General features: G+C 39.2%; 1 non-coding gene and 1 pseudogene across 1 annotated transcript; both read right to left on the bottom strand.

Annotated features, from left to right (window-relative positions):
- Nucleotides 1–4,993: 4,993 nt before the first annotated feature.
- Nucleotides 4,994–12,944, bottom strand: LOC134485888 (phosphoglycerate kinase 1-like; annotated as a pseudogene).
- LOC120101264 (small nucleolar RNA SNORA48) lies at nucleotides 10,385–10,523 on the bottom strand. The gene has a single exon (XR_005501639.1). It is a non-coding gene; the product is annotated as a small nucleolar RNA SNORA48 (small nucleolar RNA).
- Nucleotides 12,945–18,488: the final 5,544 nt, after the last annotated feature.

The following is an 18,488-nucleotide window of genomic DNA, read 5'->3' as shown; positions in this document are numbered from 1 at the left end:
ATGACCACATTTTCATTGAGTTGGCTGATCGAGTTGACCCCTGTGTTCATGGCTCCATATGCACAGTTTTGCATCTGTGGATTTAGCCAACAGCAGACTGAAAATACTCAGCAAAAATGTACCTGCATAACTATGCTATTATTTCTTATTATTGTTCCCCACACATTGTGACTAGTGTTGACATTTTTCAAGACATTTTTTGTTTTATGAGGAACTTAGAAAGTATCTAAAGTACACGGACAGATTATTGGTTATATCCAAAAAATGTTTCATGTTGTACCAAGAACATGAACATCCTTCTAGTTTTCTATTTGACTGGGTCCAAGTCTGTTCCTATAGATGCTGAGGGATTATGGTGCTGTCAGAGGAATAGCAAGGTCTGAGGTTGTCCTGATTGTCTCCGTCTCTTCTCAATTGTTATTTCACATGTGATAGTGGACCTGTGGCTCTTTCTAAGCAATCCTGCTTGTACATTCTGTTCTTCTTTAGAGAAATTTCCTCCAAGAGATTAGTTCTTTGGCTCTGCTTCTGTGGGCCTTGTGCCAGATGTTTTCCACAGAGATCTCTGGTTCTGCTAGATGCACGGAATCAGAAGGGAAGAGAACTCAAGCAGGAGGGGAATGGCTTTATTCTGCCTCTATTGGTGGTGTTCCAGTCCCCACTTCCTCCCTTGTTCCAGGCTGGGCTTAGCCAGCAGGGGATTGACTAGCCAGTGAGGGGTTTAGGAGGGCTTCTGGCAACAATTTCCAGAGAGAAGATCTCTTCCCCAAGTGGTGGTGTTACAGCTCTTATGACAGAAGCTCTCAGACAAGAGTGATTCTTGCACACCCTTAATCCTTCTGAACACGATTCTTAGATACAGTTTTGGATGGTACTTCCTGTGATTTGGCTTGAGAGCTTAGGAATACCTTATCTACATATGGGGGGGTCCTGCTTCTATGATTGATCTCGCTTGAGCCTACATGACCTGTGGAGGAGGGGCTTGGGGAATTGCCCTATGCAGCTGGTCTGTCTCAACCCCTCTACAGGGGTCTGTGGATGGCTGCAGCTATGTGAGAAGGCCCTGATCTCCTGGGAGACTGGAAATGTACTTGCTGTCCCTTTTCCGGTCCCAGGGGATTTGACCTATCTCAACAAGGAATCAGGGTACCTTTCACAGCTTACCGCCCCAGATGCTTCAGCATCAACTTTTCCCAGAAATGCAAACAAATCTAATAACTCATCTGTAATCACTTAGACCTTTCTACACTTACACTGGGTAACCCTGTGCTGGTTGATGTGCTTGGCTATGTTTCCAGACATTCATACATCTACACTGATTTTCCATACTTTCCCATCTTCTCTCTGGTACTTCCCTCCCAGTCTCTACTAATTCCTGTTTTACTTTCAGGTCACATTTTTGTCTTTTATTTTCCATCTTCCAAATATGTAGCATTTGTCTTTCTGTGTCTGATTAAATTTACTCAACATAATTTACAAACATGAATGATATTCCATGTGTATGTACACCCAGTTTTCTTTGTATATTAGTCCCTCGATTGATACTTACACAGTTCCATTTCCTCAGCTGCTGTGCTTCTATAGATATGGATATCTCTTTGTTGTGCTGATTTTATCTCTTGGCTGTATATAATATATGTAAAGTACGGTTGCTTGATCATATGGGAGATCTACTTGTAGTTTTTAAAAGAACTTTCATTCTCTATCATAGCTATAATAATTTACATTCTTGACAGCAATGAAGTCTTTTGCTTTGTGCCCTTTGACAGCTTTTCTCCCATTCTTTTGCTTCTTGATAATAGTTATTCTGACTGGAGTAAGATAAAATGTCAGTGTAGTTTTGATTTGCATTGGCCCAATAGCTAAAGATACCATGGATTGATCCTATTTAAAGGCATCCTCATTTATGTTTCTCTTTTTAAGAAGTGTCTGTTCAGGTCATTTGCCCACAGTGTTTAATTGGTTGCTTGCACTGTTTTGAGTGCCTTTGATAATCTGGGTATCAGTCCTTTTTCAGATGAATAGTTGTCAAGTATTTTCTCACCTTCTGTGACTGTGACTATCTCTCCACTCCGTTGACTGTTTCCTTGATTTACAGATGCTTCTACATTTGATGCCATTGTGTTTGTCAAGTTCTGGTTTTGTTCCCCATTTTTTTCTGAGAATTTTATCCTCACCCCCAAACAATCACTACAGAACCACTGATTTAAGTGATTTTGCCTAGTGCTTTCTTCTAGCAGTTTCAGAATTTCAAGTCTGCCATTCAAGTCTGTGATGGGTTTTAAGTTTATTTCTGTATAGGACGAGCGATAGCTGCCAACTTTATATTTGTGGGTAGCTAGTTTTCCCAATGTGATTGATTTATCAAAGTGATGGTCCTTTTGAAAAATATATTTGGCACTTGTTCAAGTGTTAAGTGGTTGTAAATCTGTAGGTTTATCTCTTCTACTCTGTTGATCTCTGTCTATTTTGACTTGAGGTTTCCTTTGTTTCAGACATGGTCTCATTTAATATGGCGTGGAATTCCCTGTGACCCTCAAGCTACTGCCTCTCAAGTGTTAGTTTTACAGAAACAAACCACCACATCCAGCTGTGTATCATGTATTGAAATCAGGAGTTGTGGTACATTGTCATTTTTGATCAAGATTGCATTGGATAGTCAGGGACTTTTGTGCTTTCTCAGAAGTTTTAAGATTGTTTTTCTAGTTCTGTGAACAATGTCATTAGTTGGTGTTTTAGAAGGAGTCTTCACTGAGTCAATAGACCACTTTTGGAAGTATAGACATAATAACAGTGTGTGAATGTAGGGTGTGTGTCCAGTTAAGACATCCCACTTGTTGCTGGGATAAAGTCAGAACCAGAAACAACTTGAATAGGAAAGGGCTTATTTTTGTTATACATTATAGTTTACCCTTAATGGAGGCCGAGGAAGGAATTGAATCAGAGAACATGGAGGAGCATTTGTTTCTATGGCTTGCTTGTCTAGCTACTCTGTACAATCCAGGACCGCATGTCTAGAGATGGCATTATCCATAATAGGCTATGCCCTCCTATGTCAATTATCAGTAGAGAAAGTGCTCCACAGAAGTGCTCATAGGCCAATCGCATGAAGGCAGTTCTTAGTTTGAGGTTCGCTCTTCTCAGCTGTGTCAAGTTGACAATAGGTGCTAACTATGTTAGGGATCTTTGCTTTTCTGTATGTAGTGGTTAATTATATGCTAAGTTGACACGAGCTAGATTCATCTGAGAGAAAGAAACCTCAATTAAAAAGTGCCTACACAAGCTTGTAGGGCAAGAAGGATCAGGTGAGGGAGGACAGAGTACAGGGAAAGACATCTGGAATTGGGGGGCATTTGTGGTGTGGTATGAAAACCTATTGAAGTGAAAACTTCCTGGAGTCTATGAATTTGACCCTAGTGAAGACTCCTAGTAATGGACAATATGGAGTCTGAACTGGCCATATTTGGAGGCCTTTAAGGCTTCTAGTAGTGGGTCATGGATGTATTGCATTAGTTGTTGGCTGAGGTGGGGGGTCCTGTGGAGATCCCCAAACATCCTTCCTGACACTAGGATGGAGGTCCCCTCTCCAAAAACTTAAAGGAGGACAACATGCACACAGCTTATTGAACACAAGCTGGCACATGTATACCATTATACTAGATTTCTATTTACTCAAAACGACATTTTTTTTCTTTAGTTTGAGGCAATAGTGAAGATCTTAGGACTTTGTACACTGTAGACACTATTATCTAGCTCATCTCCTGCTTTATTTTTCTTTTAAAAAAGGATCTTAATAAGTTACCCATGTTGACTTTGAATTCACTCTATAGGTCACACTTGAACTTGTTTCTGCCTCTGCTTCTTGCATATATGGATTTCCAGGCCTGCTCCACTGACCATGGCCTGGAATGGCATATTCTATGCTTTCTCTTTTAGTCTAGGAAGGCATTAGTTGAGAAATGAGTTTTTATAGGCAGCATATGGTCTTTTCTAATCTGTTCAGCTGGTATTATTACTATTATTACTATCACTACTACTACTACCACTACTACTACCACTTCTACTACCACTACCACTACTACTACATTTATTTACAATCCAGCAGTTGTTCCTCTCCCAGTTCTCTCTCCTAGTTACTCATCCCATTCCTTCTCCCCAACCCTGTCTTGGAGAGGATGTTCCCCCACCACCAGGCCTCCCCTCTCCCTGGGACCTCAAGTCTCTTGTGGATTAGGCATATCTTCTTCCACTGAGGCCAGACCAGGCAGGCCTCTGCTATATATGTGTTGAGAGCCTCAGACCAGGTCGGCTCAGTGTCTAGGAGCTCCCAGGGATCCAGGTAAGTTGAGACTTTTGTTCTTCTTATAGGATCACCCTCATCTTCTGCTTCTTCCATCATCCCCCTAATTCAAACATAGGGGTCCCTGACTTCAGTCCAGTGGTTGGGTGTAAGTACCTGCATCTGGGCTGTCTCAGTCAGCTGTTGCTAGGTCCCCTCTGAGGACAGCCATGCTAGGCTCCTGTTTGTAAGCATAGCATAGCATCAGTAATAGTGTCAGGCCTTGGTGTTTCCTCATGCAATGGATCTCTAGTTGGATTTGTCACTGGACCACATTTCTCTCAGTCTTTTCTCCATTTTTGTCCCTGCCATTCTTTTAGACAGGAACACTTCTAGGTCAGACATTTTGACTGTGTGTTGGCAACTTCATTCTTCTTTTTGAGGCCCTGTCTATCTACTCAAAGTGTAGTCTTTGAGTTTTCTCTCCTCAGTGGTGGGCATTTTATCTAAGGTCACTCCCATTGAGTCCTGAGATTCTGTCACCTGCAGGGGCTCTGGTATTTTCTAGAGAATCCCTTGTTCTCCCACCCACAAGGGCATGTTTCTACTCATTCTGTTGACCCACTCGATTTCCCTCCCACACCCCCATACCTGATCCTGTCCCCTTTTTCTCTTCCCCCTAGCCTCTCCCATTCAATTCCCTCTCTCCCTCGCCTCCTGTGATTGTTTTCTTACCTTTTCTAAGTGAGATTGAAACATACTTACTTGGTCTTTCTGCTTGCTAAACTTCTTAAGTTCTGTGGGTTTTATCCAAGGCATTAAGTACTTTTTGGCTAACATCCACTTATTTGATTACATATCATGTATGTAATTTTGGGTCTGGGTTACTTCACTCAGGATAATATTTTCTAGCTCCATCCATTTGCCTGAAAAACTCATGATGTCCTTGATCTTAATAGCTGAATACTATTCCATTGTGCAAATGAACCACATCTTATGTATCCATTCTTTATTTGAGGGACATCTGGGCTGTTTCCAGCTTCTGGCTAACAGAAGTAAAGCCACTATGAATATAGTGGAGCATGTGCCTTAGTTCATGGTATGGCATCTCTTGGGTATATATGCCCGAGTGGTATAGCTGGTTCTTCAGGTAGGTCTATTTTCGATTTTCTGAGGAAACACTAGGTTGATTTCCAGATTAGTTGTACCAGTTTTCAATCCCACCAGCAGTGGAGGGTTGCTCTTCTTTCTCCACATCCTGACCAGCATGTGCTGTGACTTGAATTTTTGATCTTAGCCATCCTGACTGGTGTATGGTAGTACCTCACGTTCATTTTAATTCATATTTCCCTGATAACTAAGAACCTTGAACATTTCTCTAAGTGCTTTTTGGCCATTCAAGATTCCTCTGTTGTGAATTCTCTGTTTAGCTCTGTACCCCATTTGTTCAATGAGTTATTTGGTCTTGTAGAGGTTAGCTTTGTGAGTTCTTTATGGATTTTGGATATTAGCCCTCTATCAGAGGTAAGGTTAGTGAAGGTGTTTTTCCTAATCTGTAGGTTGCTGATTTATCAACTGTTTATCTTAGAGCCTGAGCCATTGGAGTACTGTTTAGGGAATTTGCCCTTGTGCTAATAAGTTGAAAGTTCTTTTCCACTTTCTCTTCTATTCGATTCAGTGTACCTGGTTTTATATTGTGGTTCTTTGTCCACTTAGACTTGAGTTTTGTGCAATATGATAAATATGGATCTATTTTCATTTTTATACATACAGTCAGTTAGACTAGCACAGTTTATTGATGAAGCTTTCTTTTTTCATTGTTTGATTTTGGCTTCTTTGTCAAAGATAAAGTGTCCATATTTCTGGATATTCAATTCTATTCTGTTGATTTACCTTTCTGTCTCTATACCATGTTTTTGTTTTGTTTTGTTTTGTTTTTTATCACTAATGCTCTGTAGTACAGCTTAAGGTCAGGAATGGGGATTCCCCTCTGAAGTTCTTTATTGTTGAGAATAGTTTATCTATACTAGATTTTTTTGTTTTTCCATATGAAATTTATAATTGTATTTTTCATGTCTGTGAAGAATTTTGTTAAATTTTGATGGGGACTGCACTGAATTTGTAGATTGCTCTTGGTAGAATGGCCATTTTTACTATGTTAATCCTACCAGTCCATGAACATGAGAAACCTCTTCTTCTAAGGTCTTCTTCGATTTCTTTTTTCAGGGATTTGAAGTTCTTGTCATAAAGATCTTTCACTTGCTTAATAAGAGTTATACCAGGATATTTTATACTATTTTTGGCTATTGTGAAGGGTGTTGTTTCCCTAATTTCTTTCTCAGACTGTTTATCACTTATATAAGGGAGGGCTTTTGATTTATTTGAGTTAATTTTATATCCAGCCACTTGGCTGAAATTGTTTATCATCTATAGAAGTTCTCTAGTAGAATTTTTGGGGTCACTTATATATACTATCATATCATCTGCAAATAATGATACCTGACTTCCTCTTTTCCAATTTGTATTCTCTCGATCTCCTTTTGTTGTCTTATTGCTCTAGCTAGAATTTCAAGTACTATATTGAATAGATACTGAGGGAATGGGCAGCCTTGTATTGTCCCTGATTTTAGTGGGATTGCTTCAAGTATCTCTCCATTTATTTGATATTGTCAGAGGGTTTGCTGTATATTGCTTTTTTTTTATGTTTTAACTCAGAAGTTACAATGCACAGGAGTAAATGTCTTTGATTAATTAATTTCACTTTTTTTTTATTAACTTGAGTATTTCTTATATACATTTCGAGTGTTATTCCCTTTCCCGGTATCCGGGCAAACATCCCCCTCCCCCCTCCCCTTCCTTATGGGTGTTCCCCTCCCGACCCTCCCCCCATTGCCGCCCTCCCCCCACCAGTCTAGTTCACTGGGGGTTCAGTCTTAGCAGGACCCAGGGCTTCTCCTTCCACTGGTGCTCTTACTAGGATATTCATTGCTACCTATGTTTAGGTATGTTTCTTAAATTCCTGACCTCCCCAATATTACCCTCTCCCATCAAGTGAACATCATTATTGTTTAATAGATCATCAACTTCTCCAAACCTACAACTGAAATTTCATTGTATTTCCATCCTGAGTCATGAACAGAGACAAAGCTAACCAGAGGCTACATACATCAAAGAGAGCTAAGCTTTCACAGCTCACTTCCTTTCACAGGCAGAATATAAGTAGATGCCCCCTACAATGCATAATGGTTTTAGTCACTAAGGAATTTAAATGGGATTTTGAAGAATTTAGACAAATCTTGATGTAGTAAAAGTCGAGCTGAGATGCTGTGCAACTGTTGAAGGGTTCCTGGTGCTGCATCTTGGCCATTAGCTGACTCTTGCACTAACATCAAATGGAGAGAGGGAAAATGCTGGGTTGACTTAGGGGCTGTGCACAGGAACCAGTCAGGAAAATACTAAATACTGCTGACAGCATCTATCCCAGGAAGAACTTTACCTTCCAGGAGCTTTAGACTGGCACTGCTCTCAGTGTTCACGTAGCTAACTTTATCCTCTGTGCTCTTTTTGGCACAGTAAGTAGCAGTGTCTTTACCACCTATGATTGTAATGCAACTACCTCATCCATGAGTTTCCCTGGCAAATACCTATTTCCTATTTACCTAGTTTCCTATTCAAATACTCCAACAGGACCATTCCAAATAATCTGCTTAGCTTGAGCCATAGCCTCAGCATATTTCTTGGTGCTCTCAGTACTAAAGTCCAAGTTCAGCCAGCCAGCAGGTATACCAGAGGCCACAGTAGCAAGACCCGTCTTGGCATTCTCATCAAATTTGTCAGCAAATCAAATTTGTCAACAAAGTCAACAGGCAAGATTGTGTTTACAGTATTTTTCTCAGAATCAGACATGAGATCCTTGACAATCTTGGCTCTTTCGTCATCATACAGAGATGTGCTAATTTCCATGTTTTTGAGCACTTTAAGGAAGGTAAAAGCCATTTAAACCACCAATGATCATTTCATTGACCTTGTCTAGCATATTATTGATCAGCTAGAACTTGTCTACAATCTTACCTCCTCTGAAGATAGCCAGGAAATGTTGCTCTGGACTGTCCAAAGCCTTGGCAAAGTAGTTAAGCTCTACTTCATCAAAAATCCACTAGCCTTCTGTGGCAGATTCACACACACCATGGAGCCGTGCACTTAGTGCGTACTCCCAAAAGAATCATTTACATAGACATCTCCTAATTTAGACAGTGAGGCTCAGGAAGCATCTATTTTGGCTGGCTCAGCTTTAACCTTGTTCCCAGAAGCATTGTTTCTCTTCCCTTCTTTCTCTACATGAAAACGGAGGTTCTCCAGCAGGATGACAATCCCAGCAGCTGGGTTGGCACAGGCATTCTCTACTTCTGGGCCCACACAATCCTTCAAGAATAGAACATCCTTGCCCAGCAGAGATTTGAATTCTGCAGCAACTGGCTCTAAAGAGTACTTGTCAGGCACGGGAACACCATCTGACTTGCCTAGGTTGTTCATAAGGACAACTGACTTGGCTTCATTGTCCATGCAGAAATTTGATGCTTGGAACAGTGTCTTTCATCCTTTAGTTATTTGTTATTTTGTTGTTCTTCATAGGAACATTGAAGTCCAACCTCATCACTATATGCTTCCCCTTGATGTCCAGCTTGTTCAAACTCAGCTTATTAGAAAGCAACATTTTGGCAACACAAAGAGGTTGAGAGGCCCAGAGCTGAGGAAGAGGCTTTCCAATAGTTTGTAACATGAAGGGGTGTTGTATGTTGTCAAATGCTTTTTAAGCATCTAAAGAGATGATCATGTGATTTTTTTCTTTGAGTTTGTGTAGTAGATAATGTTAATGGATTTTTGTACATTGACCCTGTTTTTTTCTTTGATGTAGAAAATCTCCTTGCATTGGAGTTTTCCTTCTAGAATCATCTGTAGGGCTGGATTAACAGATATATATTGTTTAAAGTTGGTTTTTGTCATGGAATATTTTGGTTTCTCCCTCTATGATGATTGAGAATTTTGCTGTATATAGTAGCCTGGGCTGGCATTTGTGTTCTCTTAGGGTATGAATGATGTTTGTCTAGGATCTTCTGGCTTTTAGAGTGTCTGTTGAGAATTCTGGTGTAATTCTGATAGGTTTTCCTTTATATGTTACTTGGCCGTCTTTTCCTTACACCTTTTCATATTCTTTCTTTGTTCTGTGCATTTTATGTTTTGATTGTTATGTAACAGGAGGATTTTGTTTTCTGATCCAATATATTTGATGTTCTGTAGGCCTCATGTACATTTATGGCCATCTCTTTCTTTGGGTTAGAGAAGTTTTCTTCTATGTTGTTGAAGATGTTTTCTGGCCCTTCGAACTGGGAATCTTCGCTCTCTTCTATTCCTATTATTTTTTCATTTGGTCTTTTCATTGAGTCTTTCTTTCTTTCTTTCTTTCTTTCTTTCTTTCTTTCTTTCTTTCTTTTTTGGTTCTCTTTTGTGTTCCTGCACATTTAATAGGGTTTATATTTTTGTGATGATATTCCCTATTAACATTTCTTTTTACTTTTTTTTGAGATTAATATAACTATAACATTTCCCTTCTCTTTTCTTCCCTCACACTTTCCCATTCTCTTTTAAATTCATGGTGTCTTCTTTCATCGTTGTTACATGCATATATGTGTATATAAGTATATTCCTAACTGTAACTTGCTTAGTCTATGCAATGTTATTTTTATGTATGTTTTTGGAGCTCGTGATTTGGTATTGAACAATCAATGGGTGTAATCTTCCCTGGAGACTCCCCCTCCCCAATTTCAGAATACCTTTAGTTGCCTGGTATACTTTCTAAAAATTTGAGCCCTCATGGGTTTATTCTCACCCCTTTAATCATGTTTTGAATGACTTATTTGGTAGTCATGAATTTTCTCAATCTTTACTTACTACAGAACATCTTTTTTGTTTGTTTATGTCTAAAGTATATCATTGATAGTTATAGTGATCTATAGTGACATGGCTGTCTGCAGGTCTTTTCTGTTTTTTTTACTCCTGTGATGTGCTACCTACATTTGATTTGATTAATTTATCCTGATTTGATTTTTATAATTCCTAGGCATAAGACAGCTTATCTATCAAGCCAGTCATCAAGCTTGGATGAACAAAGAACATTTGCTCTGCCACTGATTGAAATAAGAACATCACCACCAACAAGGTGTCTCTTTGCCCTGTGCTATGGGCTATGTCTTTTAAGTCTTTATTTGGCCTTTCATTCATACATTTTGAATTCTATGGGACCTGTGGCTATACTTTATCATCTCTTGGGAACACCATACTAACACACACACACACACACACACACACACACACACACACACACACACACACAGAGAGAGAGAGAGAGAGAGAGAGAGAGAGAGAGAGAGAGAGAGAGAACATATCCCTATGGTAAACTTTGTGCCTCAGAATGATCACCTATTACTTTTATTTAATTGTTTTATTAAGTGACTTTCTCCTGAAGATGTATATATTTTGAGTACCAGTTTTATATGTAATATTGGCTTTGGCTCTAGGAGGCCAATATGAGCTAATGGATCTGTAGCTTCCTTGGCTATAATTAATGAGCTTGGGTGTAGTATATAGAGTATTGGAGTCAGGTAGATTCACTCTATAAATAGTTCAGGCAAGTCTGATGTAGGCAGCAATAGCTGGTGAGTTCTTATTGTGTCAGGGACTCCTGTAATGAGCAAGGTATTTATTATTTGTGAACACTTTTTAAAAACAATCTGGTAGTTGAATAGCCAGATAAATCTTGGCAATTTAAGCATATACTATACAAAAAGCTTTATAAATACATGTATATTTTTTCCTCCAGTCTTGCACTAAGGTTTAGGAATTGAATAGCCCAACAATATTGCAAACATTATACACAGTGGAATGGCATGCAAAGCATTCAGCTAAACGATAGAAAGACACAATCTATCTCTAGAATTGATTGCTATTTCAAAGCCAAACTGACTTTCCTGGTCATAGGAAAGTTAGCAGGACAGATATGCTTGGTATTGCTGATATCACACACTCCTACTTTTGTCCATTACAGAAGGGACAATGGCAATTTGTACATAGGTATATAGGCATTGGTCATAAGTATATAGTAATCTCACAGGAAATAGAAAGCAAAGCAACCAAGTTTTTCCTCATATAATAGTCTTGGAACTTTTAGTGTGTGTTACCCAGAATGCCTAGAGTCACTGTAGTCCTTAAACCAGATAGCTACTTTCCATCTTTAGCCTTGGTTTCCAGTGTTTGAGGAACTGTGCCTTGGGGGTTTAGGCAGTCATCCACAGTAGGTACAGACAGGCAAAGCTCATGGCCACTGGTCGTTAAATCTAATCCTGTCTATTTATATGAAACAGACAAGTTCTATTTGTTTCTGGACACATGCACAATGTGAAATTATGGTAGATATTTCTCTTGTCTCATACAGTCCCAAAATTCAGTTGCTAGAATCTATTTTGATTAGCTATCATTCTTTTAGTTCAAATTTCTGAGTGTAGGTTGGATTTGTCATTTAACTAAGGATTTTTTAATCTATCCAGCCAGTCAGTTTCCAGTTTGTTGGATAAATTGGAGCTCTATCAAAACAATTGTGCCTAATTCTCTAATATATCACCGTTCTGTCTTAATTGAGAGGTTAGAGTACACAGTGGTCAGTAGTTCAGAATGTGTTGATAAATCCATCTTAGTCAGTTTGGCATTTGAAGCTCAATCCCTTTGGACTTTGACATGCCATCTTCTGTTATGTTGCATATCTATCTAATAGAGTTGCCAGTTTGTGCATTTAAAAAATATTTCCGGGGTTGGGGATTTAGCTCAGCGGTAGAGGGCTTGCCTAGGGAGCGCAAGGCCCTGGGTTCGGTCCCCAGCTCCGAAAAAAGGAAAAAAAAATATTTCTATGGTTTTTAATAGAAAGTTGAGCAGAAGTATTGGGCCTGGTTCCATTTTAACCTGGATGTCTATAAGTACCATCGTTAACCTTTATTTGCAGGATCTGCCAGAGGACAACAAAGTATTATGATATATAAAATATACAATTTATAAAGGAAAGCTCTATATGTTTGTTTTGAATGTGAAAGTGACAAAATAAAGAATTTGGTAGAAATGAGCCATGTTGCTTTCTCCATTACTACTCGATAAAGTAGAGGGGATAAAATGTAGAGCTATATCTGGGGAGAGGAGTATGTCAGATACAAGGTTGTAACATATGCTAACAGTACATCAGATATTTCAGTCAGAAAAGTATACCTGGCCTTCTATGCTGATAATTTCTAATAAACCTGTATTTGTTATATAAGTGGTCATTGTGAAATTCTAAAATTGAGTAGTATTTCAGAATTTAAGATTCAAGTCAATGTTAATATGTCTGCTGTCATGTTTTATTCTTAGGTCCAATTTATTTTCTTGCATTTGGATTTGGTAGAAGTTAGTGCCCAAATTGTCTTTTGTATATTCTTCTTTCTTTAGAAACCAAGAAGGGAAAGGACTAATTGGTTGATTCTTCTATGACTTTCCTAAAAATAGTATCAAGTTTTATTCTATTTGCCTTTTACTCATCTATGTTTCAAATTCTTGATTTAAGGGTAGACATTTTAGTTCTGGTGAATCTTGTATGTTTCTTGCTATAAAGTTAAAAACACTTTTTGTTTCCTTACAAAATTTTTCAGAATTAAACTCTATGTCTTCTTCTTTTATTTTTTTGACAAAGTATAATTTACAATTGTAAGAGTAATGTAGAGATCCATTTCCTATTGTTACTACTCACTCTAAATTAGGAGAGTTATATGTTGGAGTGTTGTACTGTAATTCTCTCTTTTCTTCTTGCCAATGTGAAAACATTGCTTTATCAATCAAATAGAGATTCTTTAGAGTTGGGAAGTATGTCTTAAAAGAGATGACAATTTCTGATGACAAGATGTACACGATGACACCTGCCTAAGGAGTTAAACACACACTCAGACACATACAAACTCAAACCCAGACACACAAACACATATACACACACCTTTGGCATGTGATTGGACCAGAACCATTTTGTTTGTTTGTTACCATGACGGTAGAGGAATTTTAATCCAACAATATGGCTGCTCTTTTGAGGGATCACATTCAAAAACATAGATCTGTCTTATTCAGTTGCAATACAGACACAAAATACACTTTCAGTCCCTCTGGATAGAATACACACACACCCTTAGTACATACCTTTAATCCCAAACAATGTAGGTAAGGTTAGTTTGTAGAAGAATGTAGCTGTGCTTGAAAGTGATGTTTAATTGAGGGGCAGAGAAAATGATGGATCAGAGAAAGATTTGACAGAATGAGTCAAAGATAGGACATGCCCAACTCTCATGACTTCTCAGGAAAAAAAGATGACTTGAGAGAGCAGTACACAGACACATGCACTCTCACAGAGGAGCTGGGGGAGGAGGCAATTTTATCAGGAAAGTTTTGTGGAGACAGGTTATAGGTGAAGACAGAACAAGGTGAGACAGAGAGTAAAAAGGAACTAGAAGACTGGAACAGTTGCCAGAGGTAGCCAACAAGCAGAACAACTCAGAAGCCAAGAGAAGTCAGTTTTACTAATTTAGCTTGGGGAAGAGTTTGGGCCAGAACAGCTGAGTTGTACCAGTTATCAAGAGTCCAGAAATAGCTAGAAACTCCAGAATAATAGAAATTTATTCAGCAGTAAGCCTCCAAGATGCCAATTATATCTGGTGAATAAAAGTTACTTTTACAAATCACAGTCAAGTATTTCAAGTAATGCCTGGAAGACAGATTCTGAACTTAGAGATAAAATATCTAAAATCATTGCCCCAGATTAAATTTCCTGCTCATGCCACAGCACAACCCAAGATAGTTATCCATAACTGATATGGTCGAAATTTTTTAGAGCTTTACTAAAGTTTCATAATATAATACTTAATATTAATTTTCTATTATTTTCGGTTTTCTTTTAAAATAATGTATTACAGTTTGATTTGTCTTGTGAATCTGGTTTTACCTGCATGTTGGTGTGGAGGTGTAGCAGTGAATTAGTTAAATTGCTTTGGTTCCTGGCAGGTCCTGCCCAAGAGCTTTCTCAAATGAAAGACACACACATCAACTAATTTTGATATGCCTTGACTAGCTCAATGGTTGGGCACTTCATTTGGACATTAAAAACATAAAATGTACTTTAAAATATTTAGGGGTACAGGTAAGATTTTGTAAAAAAGAATACACACACATTTTCAGATGAATAGAAATTCATATGCAGCTCTAAGTAATAATGGAGAGTCTTTATAACATTTACTTATTTTTCCCACACATATAACACAAAGGTAACACCACTACCAGAGTATTGCCATTATGTAGTCCACGTGCATTTTCATCTCTCTGTCATCCTTTATGTACTGTTTGCTGGTCACTCCCACTTTGTTTCACTTTCTCAGCTAGCCCACTGTTGCTTTGCTGTCATCTCTGTAGTCCGTTGTCTAATGTAAACTGTTCAAATCTTAAGAATACTTAAGAATCCTGTTCAAATCTTTAAAATATTATTCACATTCTTAAGAATACTCCTCAAATCTTAAGAATACTTAAGAATACTGTTCAAACAGTCTTAAGAATCCTGATCAAATATTGAGAATACTGTTAAAACATGGTATGCACTCACTGATAAGTGGATCTTAGCCCAAAAGCTTGAATTACCCAAGATATAATTCACAGACCACATGAAGCTCAAGAAGAAGGACAACCAAAGTGCAGATGCTTCACTCCTTCTTAAAAAGGGTAACAAAAATATTCATAGGAGGGGATATGGAGCCAAAGTTTGGAGCAGAGACTGAATGGCCATTCAGAGCCTGCCGTACGTAGTATATAGCCGATATATATATATATATATATATATATATATATATATATATACAGACCCCAAAACTAGATAAGATTGATGAAGCTAAGAAGTGCATGATGACAGGAGCTGGATATAGATGTCTCTTGAGAGGCATAGCCAGAGCATGTCAAATACAGAGGCAAATGCTAGCAGCAAACCATTGAACTGAGAACAGGAACCCCATTGGAGGAATAAGAGAAAGGATTGAAAGAGCTGAAGGGCTCTGCAATCCCATAAGAACAACGTTAAGCAACCATAGCTCCCAGGGACTAAACCACTATCCAAAGAATATTCATGTACTGACCCATGGCTCCAGCTGCTTATGTAGCAGAGGATGGCCTTGTTGGGCACCAATGGAAGGAAAGGTCCTTGGTCCTCACAAGGCTGGACCCGCAGTGTAGGGGAATGTGGGGTGGGGTGGGAAGGGAAGGTGGTTGGGGAAGGGAATACCCGTATAGAAGAAGGAGAGGCAGTGCAGGGGAATATGGGGGGGGGGCAATAGGAGGATGGATAGGGGGAATAACCATATGTGGGAGGGGGAAGGGAGGGAATGCAGGCTTATGGACAGGAAACTGGGAAGGGGAATAACGTTTGAAATGTAAGTAAAGAAATATATCTAATAAAAATTAAAAAAGAAAGAAGGGGAGGGAGAGGCTTATAACTGGAAAATTGGGAAAGGGAATAACATTTGAAATGTAAATAAAAATATCCAATAAAAAATTAAAAATAGAGCAGCTCTCTGCTCCCAAACCCCATGGGAGAGAGACCTCACCACTGGTCAGGTGGGCACTCCTGAGGCTGCAGAGCAGAAGAGACCACCAACACTGCCCACCCCTGCTCACATCCCTGGCCCAAGAGGAAACTGTATACGGCCTCTGGGTCCCCGTAGAGGAGGGCCCAGGAGCAGCAGATCCACTGCGTCTGAGACACCGCCAGAAACTGAAGGGACCGACTGGATAAACAGTTCTCTGCACCCAAATCCTGTGGGAGGGAGAGCTAAACCTTCAGAGAGGCAGACATGCCTGGGAAACCAGAAGAGACTGCACTCTGCACACATCTCTGACGCCAGAGGAAAACACCAAAGGCCATCTGGAACCCTGGTGCACGGAAGCTCCCGGAAAGGGCGGCACAGATCTTCTGGTTGCTGCTGCCGCTGCGGAGAGCTCATAAGCAACACCCCACGAGCAAACTTGAGCCTCAGAACCGCAGGTAAGACCAACTTTTCCCCTGCAAGTGACCTGCCTGGGGAACTCAAGACACAGGCCCACAGGAACAGCTGAAGACCTGTAGAGAGGAAAAACTACACGCCCGAAAGCAGAACACTCTGTCCCCATAACTGGCTGAAAGAAAACAGGAAAACAGGTCTACAGCACTCCTGACACACAGGCTTATAGGACAGTCTAGCCACTGTAAGAAATAGCAGAACAAAGTAACACTAGAGATAATCTGATGGCAAGAGGCAAGCACAGGAAAACAAGCCAAAGAAACCAAGACTACATGGCATCATCGGAGCCAATTCTCCCACCAAAGCAAAAACAGAATATCCAAACACACCAGAAAAGCAAGATCTACAATAGTAGTAGGAGACTTCAACACCCCACTCTCATCAATGGACAGATCATGGAAACAGAAAGAAAACACAGATGTAGACAGACTAAGAGAAGTCATGAGCCAAATGGACTTAACAGATATTTATAGAACATTCTATCCTAAAGCAAAAGGATATACATTCTTCTCAGCTCCTCATGGTACTTTCTCCAAAATTGACCATATAATTGGTCAAAAAACGGGCCTGAACGGGTACAGAAAGATAGAAATAATCCTACGCGTGCTATCAGACCACCACGGCCTAAAACTGGTCTTCAATAATAATAAGGGAATAATGCCCACATATACGTGGAAATTGAACAATGCTCTATTCAATGATAACGTGGCCAAGGAAGAAATAAAGAAAGAAATTAAAGACTTTTTAGAATTTAATAAAAATGAAGGTGCAATATACCCAACTTATGGGACACAATGAAAGCTGTGCTAAGAGGAAAACTCATAGCACTGTGTGCCTGCAGAAAGAAACAGGAAAGAACATATGTCAGGAGTTTGACAGCACACCTAAAAGCTCTAGAACAAAAAGAAGCAAATACACCCAGGAGGAGTAGAAGGCAGGAAATAATCAAACTCAGAGCTGAAATCAACCAAGTAGAAACAAAAAGGCCCATAGAAAGAATCAACAGAACCAGAAGTTGCTTCTTTGAGAAAATCAACAAGATAGATAAACACTTAGCCAGACTAACGAGAGGACACAGAGAGTGTGTCCAAATTAACAAAATCAGAAATGAAAAGGGAGACATAACTACAGATTCAGAGGAAATTCAAAAAATCATCAGATCTTACTATAAAAGCCTATATTCAACAAAACTTGAAAGTCTACAGGAAATGGACAATTTCCTAGACAGATACAAGGTACCGAAGTTAAATAAGCATCAGATAAAGCAGTTAAACAACCCCATAACTCCTAAGGAAATAGAAGCAGTCATTAAAGGTCTCCCAACCAAAAAGAGCCCAGGTCCAGACAGCTTTAGTGCAGAATTCTATCAGACCTTCATAGAAGACCTCATACCAATATTATCCAAACTATTCCACAAAATTGAAACAGATGGAGCACTCCCGAATTCCTTCTATGAAGCCACAATTACTCTTATACCTAAACCACACAAAGACCCAACAAAGAAAGAGAACTTCAGACCAATTTCCCTTATGAATATCGACGCCAAAATACTCAACGAAATTCTGGCAAACCGAATCCAAGAGTACATCAAAACAATCATCCACCATGATCAAGTAGGCTTCATCTCAGGCATGCAGGGATGGTTTAATATACGGAAAACTATCAACGTGATCAATTATATAAACAAACTGAAAGAACAAAACCACATGATCATTTCATTAGATGCTGAGAAAGCATTTGACAAAACTCAACACCCCTTCATGATAAAAGTCCTGGAAAGAATAGGAATTCAAGGCTCATACCTAAACCTAGTAAAAGCCATATACATCAAACCAGTTGCTAACATTAAACTAAATGGAGAGAAACTTGAAGCAATCCCACTAAAATCAGGGACTAGACAAGGCTGCCCACTCTCTCCCTACTTATTCAATATAGTTCTTGAAGTTCTAGCCAGAGCAATCAGACAACAAAAGGAGGTCAAGGGGATACAGATCGGAAAAGAAGAAGTCAAAATATCACTATTTGAAGATGATATGATAGTTTATTTAAGTGAT

The sequence above is a fragment of the Rattus norvegicus genome, chromosome 2 (assembly GCF_036323735.1).
Source record: "Rattus norvegicus strain BN/NHsdMcwi chromosome 2, GRCr8, whole genome shotgun sequence".
Taxonomy (NCBI): domain Eukaryota; kingdom Metazoa; phylum Chordata; class Mammalia; order Rodentia; family Muridae; genus Rattus; species Rattus norvegicus.
This window is presented reverse-complemented; position numbering and strand designations above follow the sequence as displayed.